Source organism: Mytilus californianus, unplaced genomic scaffold, assembly GCF_021869535.1.
Source record: "Mytilus californianus isolate M0D057914Y unplaced genomic scaffold, xbMytCali1.0.p SCAF_8, whole genome shotgun sequence".
In the NCBI taxonomy this organism is placed as follows: Eukaryota; Metazoa; Mollusca; class Bivalvia; order Mytilida; family Mytilidae; genus Mytilus; species Mytilus californianus.
In genome coordinates this window covers 45,340,001-45,357,726 of record NW_026262734.1, presented here as the reverse complement: position 1 = coordinate 45,357,726, position 17,726 = coordinate 45,340,001, and the positions used below count along the sequence as shown (strand labels likewise).

The 17,726-nt window shown below is 38.8% G+C and overlaps 2 long non-coding RNA genes across 13 annotated transcripts; one reads left to right on the top strand and one right to left on the bottom strand.

The window, feature by feature from the left end:
- Positions 1-8,841: 8,841 nt before the first annotated feature.
- Positions 8,842-10,705, top strand: LOC127710640 (uncharacterized). The gene is made up of 2 exons (XR_007986254.1): positions 8,842-10,058; positions 10,321-10,705. It is a non-coding gene; the product is annotated as an uncharacterized LOC127710640 (long non-coding RNA).
- A 1,530-nt stretch (positions 10,706-12,235) lies between these two features.
- On the bottom strand, positions 12,236-17,323 carry LOC127711411 (uncharacterized). 12 transcript variants are annotated; one of them, XR_007986686.1, is made up of 4 exons: positions 15,932-16,796; positions 13,851-14,696; positions 12,793-12,968; positions 12,236-12,261 (listed from the first exon to the last, which is right to left on the bottom strand). It is a non-coding gene; the product is annotated as an uncharacterized LOC127711411 (long non-coding RNA). The 12 variants fall into 12 exon arrangements; XR_007986683.1 differs by lacking the exon at positions 12,236-12,261 and adding an exon at positions 17,207-17,323 and having other exon boundaries at positions 12,273-12,968; positions 15,932-16,675; XR_007986681.1 differs by lacking the exon at positions 12,236-12,261 and having other exon boundaries at positions 12,273-12,968; positions 13,851-13,989; positions 14,166-14,696.
- Between the last annotated feature and the right edge of the window lie 403 nt (positions 17,324-17,726).

Genomic DNA, 17,726 nt, shown 5'->3' with positions numbered 1-17,726 from the left:
AGTTCTTTCCACCCAACCACCCACTTATCATCTCAAGGATTTAAATTGGGAGGAAATTCAGGGATCCTTCTATGAGCCTGAACTTCAGAAGACTGATCAGGACGTCTACCGCATAGAAAAGATCCTCCGCAGGCGAACCAAGAACAGGATTAATGAGGTGTTTGTGAAGTGGAAGGGTTATCCTGCAGAGTTTAACTCTTGGATCAAAAAGTCAGATGTACAATAATGTCAAGCTTTCAAGCTTTCCCATCCTTTCAATCAGGACGAGAAAGGTTGTTGAGGTTACCCCAAGAGTTCCTTAATCCTATTAATGTGCTTATCCTCTTCAGACGCAACATCAAGCTCGCGCCGTGACCTTCCTCTCTTAATCTTCTTTTCGAGATCGTTTATCATACCGGTGAGGCTCATGACAAGTTCCTGCCAGTTCTTTGCATACCAGCCTTTAGTCACAGGTTCATTGGCTGATTTTGGAGTTGGGAGATTGGTGATTGGGTGTCCCAGCATATCTATTTCACCATTTACCCTTCCCCCGGTCGAAGGCAAGCACTTCGCCACATCTTTCTCGATGCCGATTAAACGTTTCTTCTCCACCTCAAGCTCTTTCGAGATTGCTTCAAGCGCAGCCTCTAGATCATTGATGTCTTGTATACCATCGTTCAACTGTTGGGTCAACCACCGTTTTGTCACGGCATCCGAGCTGTCCTTGGGATATCCTAGGCTAGTAATGCGATTGTCGTTCATATCCAAATCCTGCAGCATTCGCCAAAGGGATGCGCGCTTTCTTGCATGAGATCCAAACTTATCCTTTTATTTATAGAGTGAGAAGATTGTATCTTCCAGCGATTTTCCAGTCGCCAACACTTTCAACACGAATAGGCAAACGTGACCACACACCACCGAGCCTCGTTGCTGTAATTTGTCGGTGCTATATCGAATTTCAGGCTGTAAGTAGTTCACCATCTCTGCAGGCGGTGGCAATCCATAAGAGTCAAAGTAATACTTTACCGGTCCACGTTTATACCAGCAAGTCCAATGCATTTCAGGACCCTCCCAGCTATCATGATTCAAGATTCCACATTCGATGCGGCGCGGACTGGGTGGTAGGGTATCTCGCAAAAAACACCCCTCTAAAACTTGGGATTCCTAGGGCTGTGACGGCGTTCTCCAATTCCTTATTCGACATAGGCTTGTGGGGAAGAACTACATTTTGCACCTCGAGGTATTTAATTCTTTTCTGAGTTTTACCCATACTTTATTTATTGCAGGCGGTGTTGCTCCTCAATTTTATAATGTCCGTGAGGAAGGGTGCTAGTTCCATCGGGGAGAATGTGTCGCTTGGTATCTTTAGCCGAAAGTGCAACCTTGTTGATCTCCTGAGTGTAGATCTGATGGCGGTAACTTCGGAAAATATTCATCGGTCGGTATATTTCCTGCTGGGTGTCAAAACATCTCTTATAGTTGTCAAAGGTAATATGCTGCTTGATGACAGCCTTTGTAACTCCTTGCTTTCTTGGTAGTGTCTCCATCATCCATTTTGTACGCATATAATTTTGGTCGAAGTCCCACGAAGCCAGTCATACTTTTACCACCACATTCGTCCTTAAACATTCCAATTATCTTCTTGTTGACGCCGGATGGAATTCCTGAAGGGTGGTCAGCTGGATAGTTCGATGTATCGATTTTTTCCTGAACATGGGGGGTAACATTTTTGTAAAAATCCTCGGTCTGAATTTCATACGCCAAGCTATCTGTATCGGTAAACAGTAGCCGGGCGTTATCACCATACGTCTCCTGTATGAAACGGTAATGGAATTTATACATCAGGAACTTTGAGATGTCCAGGATACATGCTCCTAAGTAGACTGGCTTGTCGAATTTCAGCTTGGTTCTTTTCATGTGAACGGCTGCCAGATTTTCATTGAATACGACCCGGCGATCAAAATTGGGCTTAGACACCAGTTTTAGGGCTTGTTTTTCACTGTTCACCAGTCGAACATCGACCCTCTTTCGAATATTCTCCATCGTTTTTCCAAACACTGAGTTATTCATGAGTTTGTAAAAACCCTTCTCAGCATCGCTTGTAGCTTGAGCTCTGAGTTCGGTATTCAGGTCGATATATGGTTTAAGCCATGGGGATTGTTCAAATCTGATGATCCGATGAACCTTTTTCAAGATCATTCCCTGGGAGATATAGTATTATTGGTTCTGAAGATGAAGGCTATATTTTTCGCTTTTGCCTAGATGATGAGGTGCCAATTTACGAACTCCGTCGATTTCCATGGCTTCCGGCGCGAGAGGGTAGTCGTTATGACTATCGTGAAGGTGTTGAGGATATTCTAGATCACTTTCTACTAACGCCCCATATTTATGATCTTCTGAATATTTTAACATCTCGTCGATCTCCTCTGGATCTACCCATTCAAACCCTCCTGTGGGAAGGGGTTGTGCCATAGCCCCACCATAATTGTTTGCATCTAGGTAGGTCATAAACTTGGTTGGCTGCGATGGATCGTAATTACTCATATATAGATTATTGGCCTTTCCGAGTCGGTGAGATATCATGGCCACACCTCCCCTAGTCGCATTTTCGAACATCAACAGCATATCCGGATCGGCCAGAAGTTCCAGTCGGATCCTGCTGTATTTTAGCATCGCTTCGTAAGATAGCCCTGGGGATGTGAAATAGTGTGCGGGATCGAGCTTGTTAGTTTTCATACAGTTATCCCTGAAATTCTCGAAAACATCTTCTAGTAAGGCGACATCACTTTCCAAGTAAAGATTGTGATACTCTTGCATCGTCCGGCAACTTAATTCCTTGAACACCAGCTGGGCGTGGGCGTAATCTTCATTGGAAATATGTTCACCGCGAAGTTTGTTGAAAAACGCCTCCTTAGGTGGTAGCTGTGTTTCCTCCAGCTTGGTGGGACTATCTACATAATCGTATGGATATACTCCCTTCCTAATCATCAGTTCGGTGTGATCACCGAAACAATTCTGCGTTGCCTGGAATTTATCCTTGGTCAGATTCTTTGTCAAGTTTTCAATGGAGGAGAGTAGGAATCGCATGGAGTCAATAAACCTCATCTCGATATCTCCAACCTTCTTGGAGAAGCTAATATATTTTTCATCGGTATTGGAGATACAGTTAATCTTTCCTTCTCCGAATCCTAATTCCCTCACAAATAAATGGGCATCATACGCACTCAAATTATGAAATACGATGGGGACAAATTTTGGTAGCTGAAACGCTAAATTACACTCATTGTGTGCTGCACCTCGATATTTGCCAGTAAGATGATTGTGATCCCGAACCTTATCCCCACCCAAAGTGTTACCACAAATGTGACAGAGTGTGCTCGCCGCGAAATTCTCATTATCTTCATCCGTCATTACCATCGCAATTTTGGTTTCATAGGTTTTGGCAATTTCTCCGATTTCCTTTTTCATACACTCCACAAATGTCTTGGCTGCATCTTCTCCACAGTAAACGACTGAATCTTTGTAGTCACCGTGGACATATTTTATGCGGTAACAGAATCCAGATGGCTGATGCAGTTGATATGCCTTGGTGAAGGCTCGTGATGGATCTGGCTGGCAGGTGTCCATTTTTTCCGTAAAGCACTCAAAATCCGCATAGATTATGAATGGTACCCTCATCTGGCGTTGGTAGTTTCTCTAGAAGGTCTATATTCTTGATGATTCTCCAAGACTGTAAAGGTTATGAGAATGTAAAGGTTACTAGTAACCAATGGATTTAACGGTTTTCTCTGATATAGCAGGGTTACTAGTATAAAACTATGCTGCATTTTATTGTACAAGAGGTGTCGACCTGAATCAATTGGCGTGCGGGTTCTATTGAGAAGAGTCGCTTGCGGTTACATTATTGCCTGTAGATGAAATCATGATATGTATGGGTGTATCAGAGGGAGTAAAATGACTAGCTTGAAAAACGGTAGTATTGACGGGTAAATTATGACTAGTTGATTGTGAGGATTGAATGAGTTTTTAATTTGACGGTTTTTTTTAATGTAAACGAACATGTACTGATCTGTTTGCTGAATTTCTTCCACCACGTCTTCATCCGAGCAAGCTTCTATCATTAAGACCTTTCTGAATATTACTTTTCTGTGACACGGAATCTAAAATAGCTGTGACTTCCTCAATTTCTATATCGAAACTATCTCTGCAGTTATGTCTCCAAAATTCTTCCAAAGTCTTGTAAGTGCTCGTTTATGTCCGAAACGAATGGCTTTCAGCTTTGTATCCATTTTCCCTTCTTAAGATAGAAATAAAAGACTTCTTGACTATGTGATAGATGTACTAGTCATAGTAACATGTCAAAGTGACGTGACATTACATTAAGTGCGACACATAGTAAACGTCATGTGTGTGGTATTTACGAGAGGTATGATTATGATGCAACATATTACCCTCAATTTTTAAGATCTCGATATCTACTCTAGTTTATTTTAACACATCTCACTCCGTCAATCTATTGAATTTCTCTTTCTTGTTCTTACTATTTCTTTGCATACCAAAATTCATCACCTTGTCCTCTGCCATTTTATTTTCGTGAAGTTAACTAATCAAATGGTTCTGCATGTTTGAGTTTGTGGTCACACTTTTCCAGCTTGTCCATTATTTTTTCTCATGTTCTTTGATTGCTGCATCATATTCTATCTTCATTCATTTTATATCCGTTTAAATCTGGTCGCACTAGGTTTCATACGTGCTGTCTTTTACTTTTTTAATAACCCGCCATTTCATTACAGCATCCGAACTGGCCCTCGGAGCTTTCAGAATGGTGATATGGTTGTCGTTCATGTTCCAGTATTTGAAGGATCTACTCATGATCATCCCTCTTTATCAATGGCCGTTTGTGTTGTTCCATTCCTTGAAAAATGCTGTTCGGAGATTGGCGAGCGTTTCCAATGAATTTTGGCTCTTTCTGATGGGTCGTCCAAGTTCGTCCCAAAAATGTTCCATTGGCGATAATCTGGAGACATTGCTGGCCACAGCAACACACGAATATGATTATTCTCCAAAAAATCATTGAAATGTGTGCCACGTGACAACGGGCGTTGTCCTGCTGAAAAACGTGGTCAAAACGATGCCTTCGGAGAAACGGGAGAACGAGTGGAGCCAGAATTTCGTTCCTATACCTTTTTGCATTTAGGTTACCTTCAATAATTGTCAGATCGGTGCGTTCCTGGTAGGTTATTCCGTCCCATACAATAATTCCGCCACCCTCAAACAGATCCGTTTCCTGTACGCACGCATCAGAAAATCATGCATTGCACCTCCGGTAGACACTGGCTTTGCCGTCGCTAAATGTCAAGTTGAATTTCTATTCATCGGTAAAAAGGACTTGTCTCCATGTTAGCCTATTCCATCGAATCCGTACCCGAGTCCATTCAAGTCGTGACATCCTGTGACGTTGCGTAAGGATAGGTCCCTTCAACGGACGATGAGCTCTCAGGCAAACTTGATGCAGTCGGTTACAAACTGTTAGAGAATAAAGCCTGTTTTTGTTTCTTCCATGAGTTTGTCGTGCTGTTTGTGACAAGTTTACAAATCGATTCCGGAGATGAATAATGCGGATGTGACTGATTTGCCGTAACTTCGTTTCACGTTGCCTGCAACCTCGGGGACGATTATTTGTCGTGCCAGTATCTCTAAGACGAGTCTTAAGCCTTTCAATATTCATTCTAGAGACATTGGGATGATTTGCAACCTGTATTAGAGTCATTTTTGCTGCCAAAAACACAATAGCTCGTTCTCTCTCATTATGACGTAGACGTGGCATTGACTTACGTGTAACTTTTTCAATTTTTTAATGCGACCTTTTGTTAACAATAGTGCTCGACACATTTAATGACCAAAAGGACAACTCAATTCCATCTTGATACAGGTAAATGTTTGAAAAAATGCTTATTTGTTTAAAATCAGAAAATGACGTAACGTCGTCTTCGAATTTTTAACAAATTAGTAAATGATAGATAAATCATTCAGGTCACTAGTTTTAATCTTGAAAATATTATAAATTAATATATGTAAATTCTTTTAATTAAAAACCAGGGTAACGTTTCTATTTTTGCCTAGTAAACATTTATTTATATCAGACAATGCACGCACGTGGACGATGGTACTTATACCGTCTTTAAGAATGTGGCGCTTGGATTGTCAATGATAAAGTTAACTGGTCTGTATGTAGTTTTACTATCATATCTTTTTAACAACTCAGTACTCTTTGTCGATTTTGTTTTATTCTGGTACAAAACCTCTGATATAAATAGACTTTTGAAAATAATACAAAGTAGACTGTCTATTAAGTCTGTAATAGTATATAGATTTTTAGGTTGTATACCAGCTAGCCTTCGCACTAAAGTTCTTTCATCTTCATCGTTTTCTTTTTCGAAATACCCTTGAAAAAAATTCAGCCAGTGTTCAGCCTTCTTTTTATCAGTACTTACATAACACATTTTACAATCTCTTTCATCATATAATTCGGATGGGGGAATTTGGATTTTCATTTCGACTTCATATGACAAGAAATTCTTCTTTGCTGACTCTGATATGTCTTTTTCACGATTTGCACGTTCTTGTCTGACATTTGAGTTGGCTTTGTTCCTCACTAAATTTTAGTCCCTGTTCACATAATTAAACATAGCACATCTTGAAGCTTTGCGCAAACTATGCGCCTGTGTGCACTCTACAAGACCTTTATAGTCTTACCCCGCGACATCCCTCATTATTTTTTCCAGAGGCTATGGAATAGGCAAATTCCAGTTGTTTTTCCCAAATTTTTTTTGAAATTCCGAGCCCTAGTTTCAGTTTTTGGACAAAGTGCAACTCGAAACCTTGCGCAAACCATGCGCCTGTTTCTCCTCTACAACACCTATATAGCTATACCCCGTGAAACTCCACATTATTTTTTTTCTCTAGAAGCCATTGAATAGGTGTAATACAACCAATTAATGCATGGTACGTCACATCCGGTTGCATACGAAAATAGGTCGAAAAAATATTCCCTGGAATTTGACAGTTGTAGGTAATTAATTCATCATTTTATTGCAGTAAAACATTTCTGGGTCATAAACATATATATGTATCTTGGGTATTTCAAAGCATCATTTTTTTTTATTTTGGGTTTCTGTAGAATATTTTGGAAACTTGAGGTTGCATGGTTACTAAAGCTTGTACACAGGTTATATAAGGGGGGAAATTTGATTGGTTAACTGACAGTTATGGTTATTTTCTTATATGCAATGAAATTTTATGTGAATGTTTTTCTATAGTACTTGACAGGATAAAACTTTACTCATCCCAAGTATTTTTTTTAATTTGAAACAAAGATAAATTCTGCACAATTTTTTGAAAAGTGCAAATTTTAAAAAGACTAATAGGGGAAAATCAATGGTGGTATTATACCTAATATGGGGTGCTGTATATGCACCTTTGACCTTGTGAGTACTCTCATGTGTTAAAATTTCTTGCTATTCAAGTGAAATATTACAAATAATGAAATATTCTGAGTGGATTGAGTCTCCAAAACATATTTTATGAGAACATTTCCTTGAAATTGAACTCTACTATGAATATTAGTTAACAGAACAAGCCATACTTCACGGTGTTTTGGGGAGCTTTTTCTCCTTTTTTTCTTATATTCTGCTATATTAGAAAGTTTTCTATCAGAAATATTTTAATAAATATATAATTATAAGTAAATGTGATTATTTTTTAAAGCAGTACCAACAAATTATTCACTAATAGAGAAGCTTTTTATGTCCCTCTCTGGAACGCAGCGTAAATTTAAGTTTTACGTAAGGACTTATTAAAACCTCTAGTAAACTTTTATATGGATTGTTCATTCTGCTTGAATACTTCAATTACTCAATGCAATTTATTATAACATTTCTATCATAAATGAGTGAAAGTTACTTCATTATTTTTAATTATTGGCCTGAAAAGTTGAAACTTTGAGGAAATGACATGTATAAATGGACCAAAAGAGACCTTATCAAGAAGACAAAGGATCCATTAGTGGTATTTATCATCCTAAAGTCACCTTTTGTATCAAATTCAACTGTTTGTAGACAGATGAGATAAATATTTAATCATTATTGGTCCACACTATATTCTATCATGATGCGGCTTGGTTTGGATTTTTCGAAGAAATTTTGCACGAATCGCTGAAGATGTCGTCGTACATTATACTAGATTTTTCTCAAACAATTGAAATGATTATGACAAAACATGACAGGAATGCTTGAAAAAAACAGTATTACAAAGGAAAAAATCCCTTTCAGTTTATTGAATAAAAATGTCTTCTTCAGGTGTAATACCACCAAATCATGGCACGTCACATCCGGTTGCATACAAAAATAGGTCGTAAAAAATATTCCCTTGAATTTGACAGTTGTAGGTAATTAATCCATCATTTTATTGCAGTAAAATATTTCTGGGTCATAAACATATACATGTATCTTGGGTATTTCAAAGAATCATTATTGTTTTATTTGGGGTTTCTATAGAATATTTTGGAAACTTGAGGTTGCATGGTTACTAAAGCTTGTACACAGGTTAAATAAGGGGCACATTTGATTGGTTAACTGACAGTGATAGTTATGTTCTTATATGCAATGAAATGTTATGTTAATTCTTATACGACCGCAAAAATTAAAAATTTTTTGGTCGTATATTGGTATGACGTTGGCGTCGTCGTCGTCGTCGTCGTCGTCGTCGTCCGGCGTCGTCCGGCGTCGTCCGAAGACACATTAGTTTTCGCACTCTAACTTTAGTTTAAGTGAATGGATCTCCATGAAATTTTATTTTAAGGTTCAATACCACGAAGGGAAGGTTGGGATTGATTTTGGGGGTTATGGTACCAACAGTTAAGGAATTGGGGGCCAAAAAGGGGCCAAAAATAAGCATTTTTGTAACTTCCAGACAATAACTTGTGTGTAAGTGTATGGATCTCTCTGACATTGTACCACAAGGTTCCATATCACAAAGGGAAGGCTGTAATTGATTTTGGGGGTAATTGCCTCAAAATTTTAGGAATTAGGGGCCAAAAAAGGGGCAAAAAACAAGCATTTTTCTAGTTTCATGACAATAACTTGTGTGTAAGTGTTTGGATATTTCTGAAATTGTACTACAAGGTTTCATATCACAAAGGGAAAGCTGGAATTGAGTTTGGGGGTAATTACCCGAAACGTTTAGGAATTGGGGGCCAAAAAGGGGCCAAAAATAAGCATTTTTCTAGTTTCCAGACAATAACTTGTGTTCAAGTGTATGGATCTCTCTGAAATTTTACTGCAAGGTACCATACCACAAAGGGAAGGCTGGGATTGAGTTTGGGGGTGATGAATCATAAGGGGGTTCAAAAAATTTGGAGGGGGGGGATTTTTTTTTCTTTTCTTTTTTTCCTTTTTTTTTTCTTTTAAAATTTTCCATTTTAAGTTGGTTATTTCTGATTTATATTTAAAAGCAAATAATAATGATATGGTAGGAGATACACACCAAACAGGATGTGTAAATTATTATATAATAAGTATTGTGCAATAGCAAGAAATTTTCAATTGCACAGTATTGCACAATAGCAAGAAATCTTCAATTGCACAGTATTGCGCAATAGCAAGAAATCTTCAATTGCACAGTATTGCGCAATAGCAAGAAATATCCAATAGCACAATATTGCGCAATAGCAAGAAATTGTCAATTGTACAGTATTGCGCAATAGCAAGAAATATTCAATTGCACAGTATTGTGCAAAAGAAGATACTTTGTATAAATTGCTTATTTCTTGATCAATTTCAATGGGGTTTTATTCTTGAATTCTTGGGGTTCTTTAATATGCTGAATCTAACTGTGTATTAAGTTTTTGGATTTTGGGCCCCGTTTTTAAATTGGTCCACATTGAGGTCCAAAGGGTCCAAAATTTAACTTTGTTTGATTTCATCAAAAATTGAATTATTGGGGTTCTTTGATATGCCGAATCTAACCGTGTATTTAGATTCTTAATTTTTGGTTCCGTTTTCAAATTGGTCTACATTAAGGTCCAAAGGGTCCAAAATTAAACTTAGTCTGATTTTAACGAAAATTGAATTTTTAGGGTTCTTTGATATGCTGAATCTAAACATGTATTTAGATTTTTGATTATGGGCCAAGTTTTCAAGTTGGTCCAAATCGGGGTCCAAAATTATACTTTGTTTGATTTCAACAAAAATTGAATATATGGGGTTCTTTGATATGCTGAATCTAACCATGTATTTAGATTTTTGATTTTTTGGCCCCGTTATCAACTTTGTCCACATTGAGGTCAAAAGGGTCCAAAATTAAACTTTGTTTGATTTCATCAAAAATTGAATTCTTGGGGTTCTTTGATATGCTGAATCTAACCATGTATTTAGATTTTGGATATTGGACCATAATAGGTGAATGTCCAATTTAAAACTTTTAAGTTCTTAGACCACATTCATTCTGTGTCAGAAACCTATGTTGTGTCAAATATTTAATCACAATCCAAATTTAGAGCTGTATCAAGCTTGAATGTTGTGTCCATACTTGCCCCAACTGTTCAGGGTTCGACCTCTGCGGTCGTATCAAGCTGCGCCCTGCGGAGCATTTTATTTAATTTGAAACAAAGATAAATTCTCCACATTTTTTTGAAAACTGCAAATTTAAAAAAAAAAAAAAAAGAAAATCAATGGAGGTATTACACCAATAGGCCAACCCCCTCTGTTTTTTCCTTTTTTTTTTAACTTTTGAGCCCTAGTTTCAGATTTTTTAACATAGCGCCATTCGATACCTTGCGCAAAAGATGCGCCTGTTTCTCCTCTACAAGACCTATATAGACATACCCCGTGACACCCCTCATTATTTTTCTCTAGAAACCACGGAATAGGCCAACCCCCCTGTTTTTAACATTTTTTTTTAAATTTTGAGCTCTAGTTTCAGATTTTTGAACATAGCGCCCTTCGATACCTTGCGCAAAAGATGCGCGTGTTTCTCTTCTAAAAGACCTATATAGTCATACCCCGTGACACCCCTCATTATTTTTCTCTAGAAGCCATGGAATAGGCCATTCCCCCTGTTTTTAACAATTATTTTTCAAATTTTGAGCTCTAGTTTCAGATTTTTGAACATAGCGCCCTTCAATACCTTGCGCAAGAGATGCGCTTGTTTCTCCTCTACAAGACCTGTATAGTCCTACCCCGTGACACCCTTCATTATTTTTCTCTAGAAGCCATGGAATAGGCCATTCCTCCTGTTTTTAATATTTTTTTTTTCAAATTTTTAGCTCTAGTTTCAGATTTTTGAACATAGCGCCCTTCGTTACCTTGCGCAAAAGATGCGCTTGTTTCTCTTCTACAAGACCTATATAGCCATACCCCGTGACACCCCTCATCATTTTTCTATAGAAGCCATGGAATAGGCCATTCCCTCTGTTTTTAACAAATTTTTTCAAATTTTGAGCTCTAGTTTCAGATTTTTGAACATAGCGCCCTTCGATACCTTGCACAAAAGATGCGCCTGTTTCTCCTCTACAAGACCTATATAGTCAAACCCCGTGACACCCCTCATTATTTTTCTGTGGAAGCCATGGAATAGGCCAACCCCCTCTTTTTAACAATTTATTTTTCAAATTTTGAGCTCTAGTTTCAGATTTTTGAACATAGCGCCCTATAATACCTTGCGCAAGAGATGCGCCTGTTTCTCCTCTACAAGACCTATATAGTTATACCCCGTGACACCCCTCATTATTTTTCTCTAGAAACCATGGAATAGGCCAACCCCCCTGTTTTAACATTTTTTTTCAAATTTTGAGCTCTAGTTTCAGAATTTTGAACAAAGCGCCCTTCGATTTCTTGCGCAAGAGATGCGCCTGTTTCTCCTCTACAAGACCTATATAGTCATACCCCGTGACACCCCTCGTTTCTTTTCTCTAGAAGCCATGGAATAGGCCAACCCCCCTGTTTTTAACAATTTTTTTCAAATTTTGAGCTTTAGTTTCAGATTTTTGAACATAGCGCCCTTCAAAACTTTGCGCAAGATATGCGCCTGTTTCTCTTCTACAAGACCTATATTGTCATACCCCGTGACACCCCTCATTATTTTTCTGTAGAAGCCATGGAATAGACCAACCCCCCTGTTTTTAACAATTTTTTTTTCAAATTTTGAGCTTTTGTTTCAGATTTTTGAACATAGCGCCCTTCGTTACCTTGCGCAAAAGATGCGCCTCTTTCTCTTCTACAAGGCCTATATAGTCATACCCAGTGACACTCCTCCTTATTTTTCTCTAGAAGCCATGGAATAGGCCAACCCCCCTGTTTTTTACTTTTTTTTTTCAAATTTTGAGCTCTAGTTTCAGATTTTTGAACATAGCGCCCTTCGATACCTTGCACAAAAGATGCGCCTGTTTCTCCTCTACAAGACCTATATAGTAATACCCCGTGACACTCCTCATTATTTTTCTGTGGAAGCCATGGAATAGGCCAACCCCCTGTTTTTAACACTTTTTTTTCAAATTTTGAGCTCTAGTTTCAGATTTTTGAACATAGCGCCCTTCGATACCTTGCGCAAAAGATGCGCCTGTTTCTCCTCTTCAAGACCTATATATACACATACCCCGTGACATCCCTCATTATTTTTCTCTAGAAGCCATGGAATAGGCCAACCCCCCTGTTTTTAACATTTTTTTTCAAATTTTGAGCTCTAGTTTCAGATTTTTGAACATAGCGCCCTTCGATACCTTGCACAAAAGATGCGCCTGTTTCTCCTCTACAAGACCTATATAGTCATACCCCGTGACACTCCTCATTATTTTTCTGTGGAAGCCATGGAATAGGCCAACCCCCTGTTTTTAACACTTTTTTTTCAAATTTTGAGCTCTAGTTTCAGATTTTTGAACATAGCGCCCTTCGATACCTTGCGCAAAAGATGCGCCTGTTTCTCCTCTTCAAGACCTATATAGACATACCCCGTGACATCCCTCATTATTTTTCTCTAGAAGCCATGGAATAGGCCATTTCCCCTGTTTTTAACAATTTTTTTTCAAATTTTGAGCTTTAGTTTCAGATTTTTTAACATAGCGCCCTTCGATACCTTGCGCAAAAGATGCGCCTGTTTCTCCTCTACAAGACCTATATAGTCATACCCCGTGACACTCCTCATTATTTTTCTCTAGAAACCATGGAATAGGCCAATCCCCGTGTTTTTAACAATTTTTTTCAAATTTTGAGCTCTAGTTACAGATTTTTGAACATAGCGCCCTTCGAAACCTTGCGCAAGAGATGCGCCTGTTTCTCTTCTACAAGACCTATATTGTCATACTCCGTGACACCCCTCATTATTTTTCTGTAGAAGCCATTGAATAGGCCAACCCCCCTGTTTTTAACAATTTTTTTCAAATTTTGAGCTCTAGTTACAGATTTTTGAACATAGCGCCCTTCGAAACCTTGCGCAAGAGATGCGCCTGTTTCTCTTCTACAAGACTTATATTGTCATACCCCGTGACACCCCTCATTATTTTTCTGTAGAAGCCATTGAATAGGCCAACCCCCCTGTTTTTTACATTTTTTTTAAATTTTGAGCTCTAGTTTCAGATTTTTGAACAAAGCGCCCTTCGATACCTTGCGCAAAAGATGCGCCTGTTTCTCTTCTACAAGACTTATATTGTCATACCCCGTGACACCCCTCATTATTTTTCCCTAGAAACCATTGAATAGGCCAACCCCCTGTTTTTAACAATTTTTTTTTTCAAATTTTGAGCTCTAGTTTCAGATTTTGGAACATAGCGCCCTTCATTACCTTGCGCAAAAGATGCGCCTGTTTCTCCTCTACAAGACCTATATAGTCATACCCCGTGACACCCCTCATTATTTTTCTCTAGAAGCCATGGAATAGGCCAACCCCCCTGTTTTTAACATTTTTTTTTCAAATTTTGAGCTCTAGTTTCAGATTTTTGAACATAGCGCCCTTCGATACCTTGCACAAAAGATGCGCCTGTTTCTCCTCTACAAGACCTATATAGTCATACTCCGTGACACTCCTCATTATTTTTCTCTAGAAGCCATGGAATAGGCCAACCCCCCTTTTTTAACACTTTTTTTTCAAATTTTGAGCTCTAGTTTCAGATTTTTGAACATAGCGCCCTTCGATACCTTGCGCAAAAGATGCGCCTGTTTCTCCTCTACAAGACCTATATAGTCATACCCCGTGACACCCCTCATTATGTTTCTCTAGAAACCATGGAATAGGCCAACCCCCCTGTTTTTAACAATTTATTTTTCAAATTTTGAGCTCTAGTTTCAGATTTTTGAACATAGCGCCCTTCGATACCTTGCGCAAAAGATGCGCCTGTTTCTCCTCTACAAGACCTATATAGTCATACTCCGTGACACTCCTCATTATTTTTCTCTAGAAGCCATGGAATAGGCCAACCCCTGTTTTTAATATTTTTTTTTCAAATTTTGAGCTCTAGTTTCAGATTTTTGAACATAGCGCCCTTCGTTACCTTGCGCAAAAGATGCGCCTGTTTCTCCTCTACAAGACCTATATAGTCATACCCCGTGACACCCCTCATTATGTTTCTCTAGAAACCATGGAATAGGCCAACCCCCCTGTTTTTAACAATTTATTTTTCAAATTTTGAGCTCTAGTTTCAGATTTTTGAACATAGTGCCCTTCTATACCTTGCGCAAAAGATGCGCCTCTTTCTCCTCTACAAGGCCTATATAGTCATACCCAGTGACACCCCTCATTATTTTTCTCTAGAAGCCATGGAATAGGCCAACCCCCCTGTTTTTAACATTTTTTTTTCAAATTTTGAGCTCTAGTTTCAGATTTTTGAACATAGCGCCCTTCGATACCTTGCACAAAAGATGCGCCTGTTTCTCCTCTACAAGACCTATATAGTCATACCCCGTGACACTCCTCATTATTTTTCTGTGGAAGCCATGGAATAGGCCAACCCCCTGTTTTTAACACTTTTTTTTCAAATTTTGAGCTCTAGTTTCAGATTTTTGAACATAGCGCCCTTCGATACCTTGCGCAAAAGATGCGACTGTTTCTCCTCTTCAAGACCTATATAGACATACCCCGTGACATCCCTCATTATTTTTCTCTAGAAGCCATGGAATAGGCCATTTCCCCTGTTTTTAACAATTTTTTTTCAAATTTTGAGCTTTCGTTTCAGATTTATGAACATAGCGCCCTTCGATACCTTGCGCAAAAGATGCGCCTGTTTCTCCTCTACAAGACCTATATAGTCATACCCCGTGACACTCCTCATTATTTTTCTCTAGAAACCATGGAATAGGCCAATCCCCGTGTTTTTAACAATTTTTTTCAAATTTTGAGCTCTAGTTACAGATTTTTGAACATAGCGCCCTTCGAAACCTTGCGCAAGAGATGCGCCTGTTTCTCTTCTACAAGACCTATATTGTCATACCCCGTGACACCCCTCATTATTTTTCTGTAGAAGCCATTGAATAGGCCAACCCCCCTGTTTTTAACAATTTTTTTCAAATTTTGAGCTCTAGTTACAGATTTTTGAACATAGCGCCCTTCGAAACCTTGCGCAAGAGATGCGCCTGTTTCTCTTCTACAAGACTTATATTGTCATACCCCGTGACACCCCTCATTATTTTTCTGTAGAAGCCATTGAATAGGCCAACCCCCCTGTTTTTTACATTTTTTTTAAATTTTGAGCTCTAGTTTCAGATTTTTGAACAAAGCGCCCTTCGATACCTTGCGCAAAAGATGCGCCTGTTTCTCTTCTACAAGACTTATATTGTCATACCCCGTGACACCCCTCATTATTTTTCCCTAGAAACCATTGAATAGGCCAACCCCCTGTTTTTAACAATTTTTTTTTTCAAATTTTGAGCTCTAGTTTCAGATTTTTGAACATAGCGCCCTTCATTACCTTGCGCAAAAGATGCGCCTGTTTCTCCTCTACAAGACCTATATAGTCATACCCCGTGACACCCCTCATTATTTTTCTCTAGAAGCCATGGAATAGGCCAACCCCCCTGTTTTTAACATTTTTTTTTCAAATTTTGAGCTCTAGTTTCAGATTTTTGAACATAGCGCCCTTCGATACCTTGCACAAAAGATGCGCCTGTTTCTCCTCTACAAGACCTATATAGTCATACTCCGTGACACTCCTCATTATTTTTCTCTAGAAGCCATGGAATAGGCCAACCCCCCTTTTTTAACACTTTTTTTTCAAATTTTGAGCTCTAGTTTCAGATTTTTGAACATAGCGCCCTTCGATACCTTGCGCAAAAGATGCGCCTGTTTCTCCTCTACAAGACCTATATAGTCATACCCCGTGACACCCCTCATTATGTTTCTCTAGAAACCATGGAATAGGCCAACCCCCCTGTTTTTAACAATTTATTTTTCAAATTTTGAGCTCTAGTTTCAGATTTTTGAACATAGCGCCCTTCGATACCTTGCGCAAAAGATGCGCCTGTTTCTCCTCTACAAGACCTATATAGTCATACTCCGTGACACTCCTCATTATTTTTCTCTAGAAGCCATGGAATAGGCCAACCCCTGTTTTTAATATTTTTTTTTCAAATTTTGAGCTCTAGTTTCAGATTTTTGAACATAGCGCCCTTCGTTACCTTGCGCAAAAGATGCGCCTGTTTCTCCTCTACAAGACCTATATAGTCATACCCCGTGACACCCCTCATTATGTTTCTCTAGAAACCATGGAATAGGCCAACCCCCCTGTTTTTAACAATTTATTTTTCAAATTTTGAGCTCTAGTTTCAGATTTTTTAACATAGTGCCCTTCTATACCTTGCGCAAAAGATGCGCCTCTTTCTCCTCTACAAGGCCTATATAGTCATACCCAGTGACACCCCTCATTATTTTTCTCTAGAAGCCATGGAATAGGCCAACCCCCCTGTTTTTAACATTTTTTTTTCAAATTTTGAGCTCTAGTTTCAGATTTTTGAACATAGCGCCCTTCGATACCTTGCACAAAAGATGCGCCTGTTTCTCCTCTACAAGACCTATATAGTCATACCCCGTGACACTCCTCATTATTTTTCTGTGGAAGCCATGGAATAGGCCAACCCCCTGTTTTTAACACTTTTTTTTCAAATTTTGAGCTCTAGTTTCAGATTTTTGAACATAGCGCCCTTCGATACCTTGCGCAAAAGATGCGACTGTTTCTCCTCTTCAAGACCTATATAGACATACCCCGTGACATCCCTCATTATTTTTCTCTAGAAGCCATGGAATAGGCCATTTCCCCTGTTTTTAACAATTTTTTTTCAAATTTTGAGCTTTCGTTTCAGATTTATGAACATAGCGCCCTTCGATACCTTGCGCAAAAGATGCGCCTGTTTCTCCTCTACAAGACCTATATAGTCATACCCCGTGACACTCCTCATTATTTTTCTCTAGAAACCTAGGAATAGGCCAATCCCCGTGTTTTTAACAATTTTTTTCAAATTTTGAGCTCTAGTTACAGATTTATGAACATAGCGCCCTTCGATACCTTGCGCAAAAGATGCGCCTGTTTCTCCTCTACAAGACCTATATAGTCATAGCCCGTGACACCCCTCATTATTTTTCTCAAGAAGCCATGGAATAGGCCAACCCCCATTTCTGCAAATGTGTATCTTAGTTCAATTTAACAATGACATCAAAGGTGCTATATTTTACAGGGAAGGACTACTTTTACATACGTACTAAATGGAAGT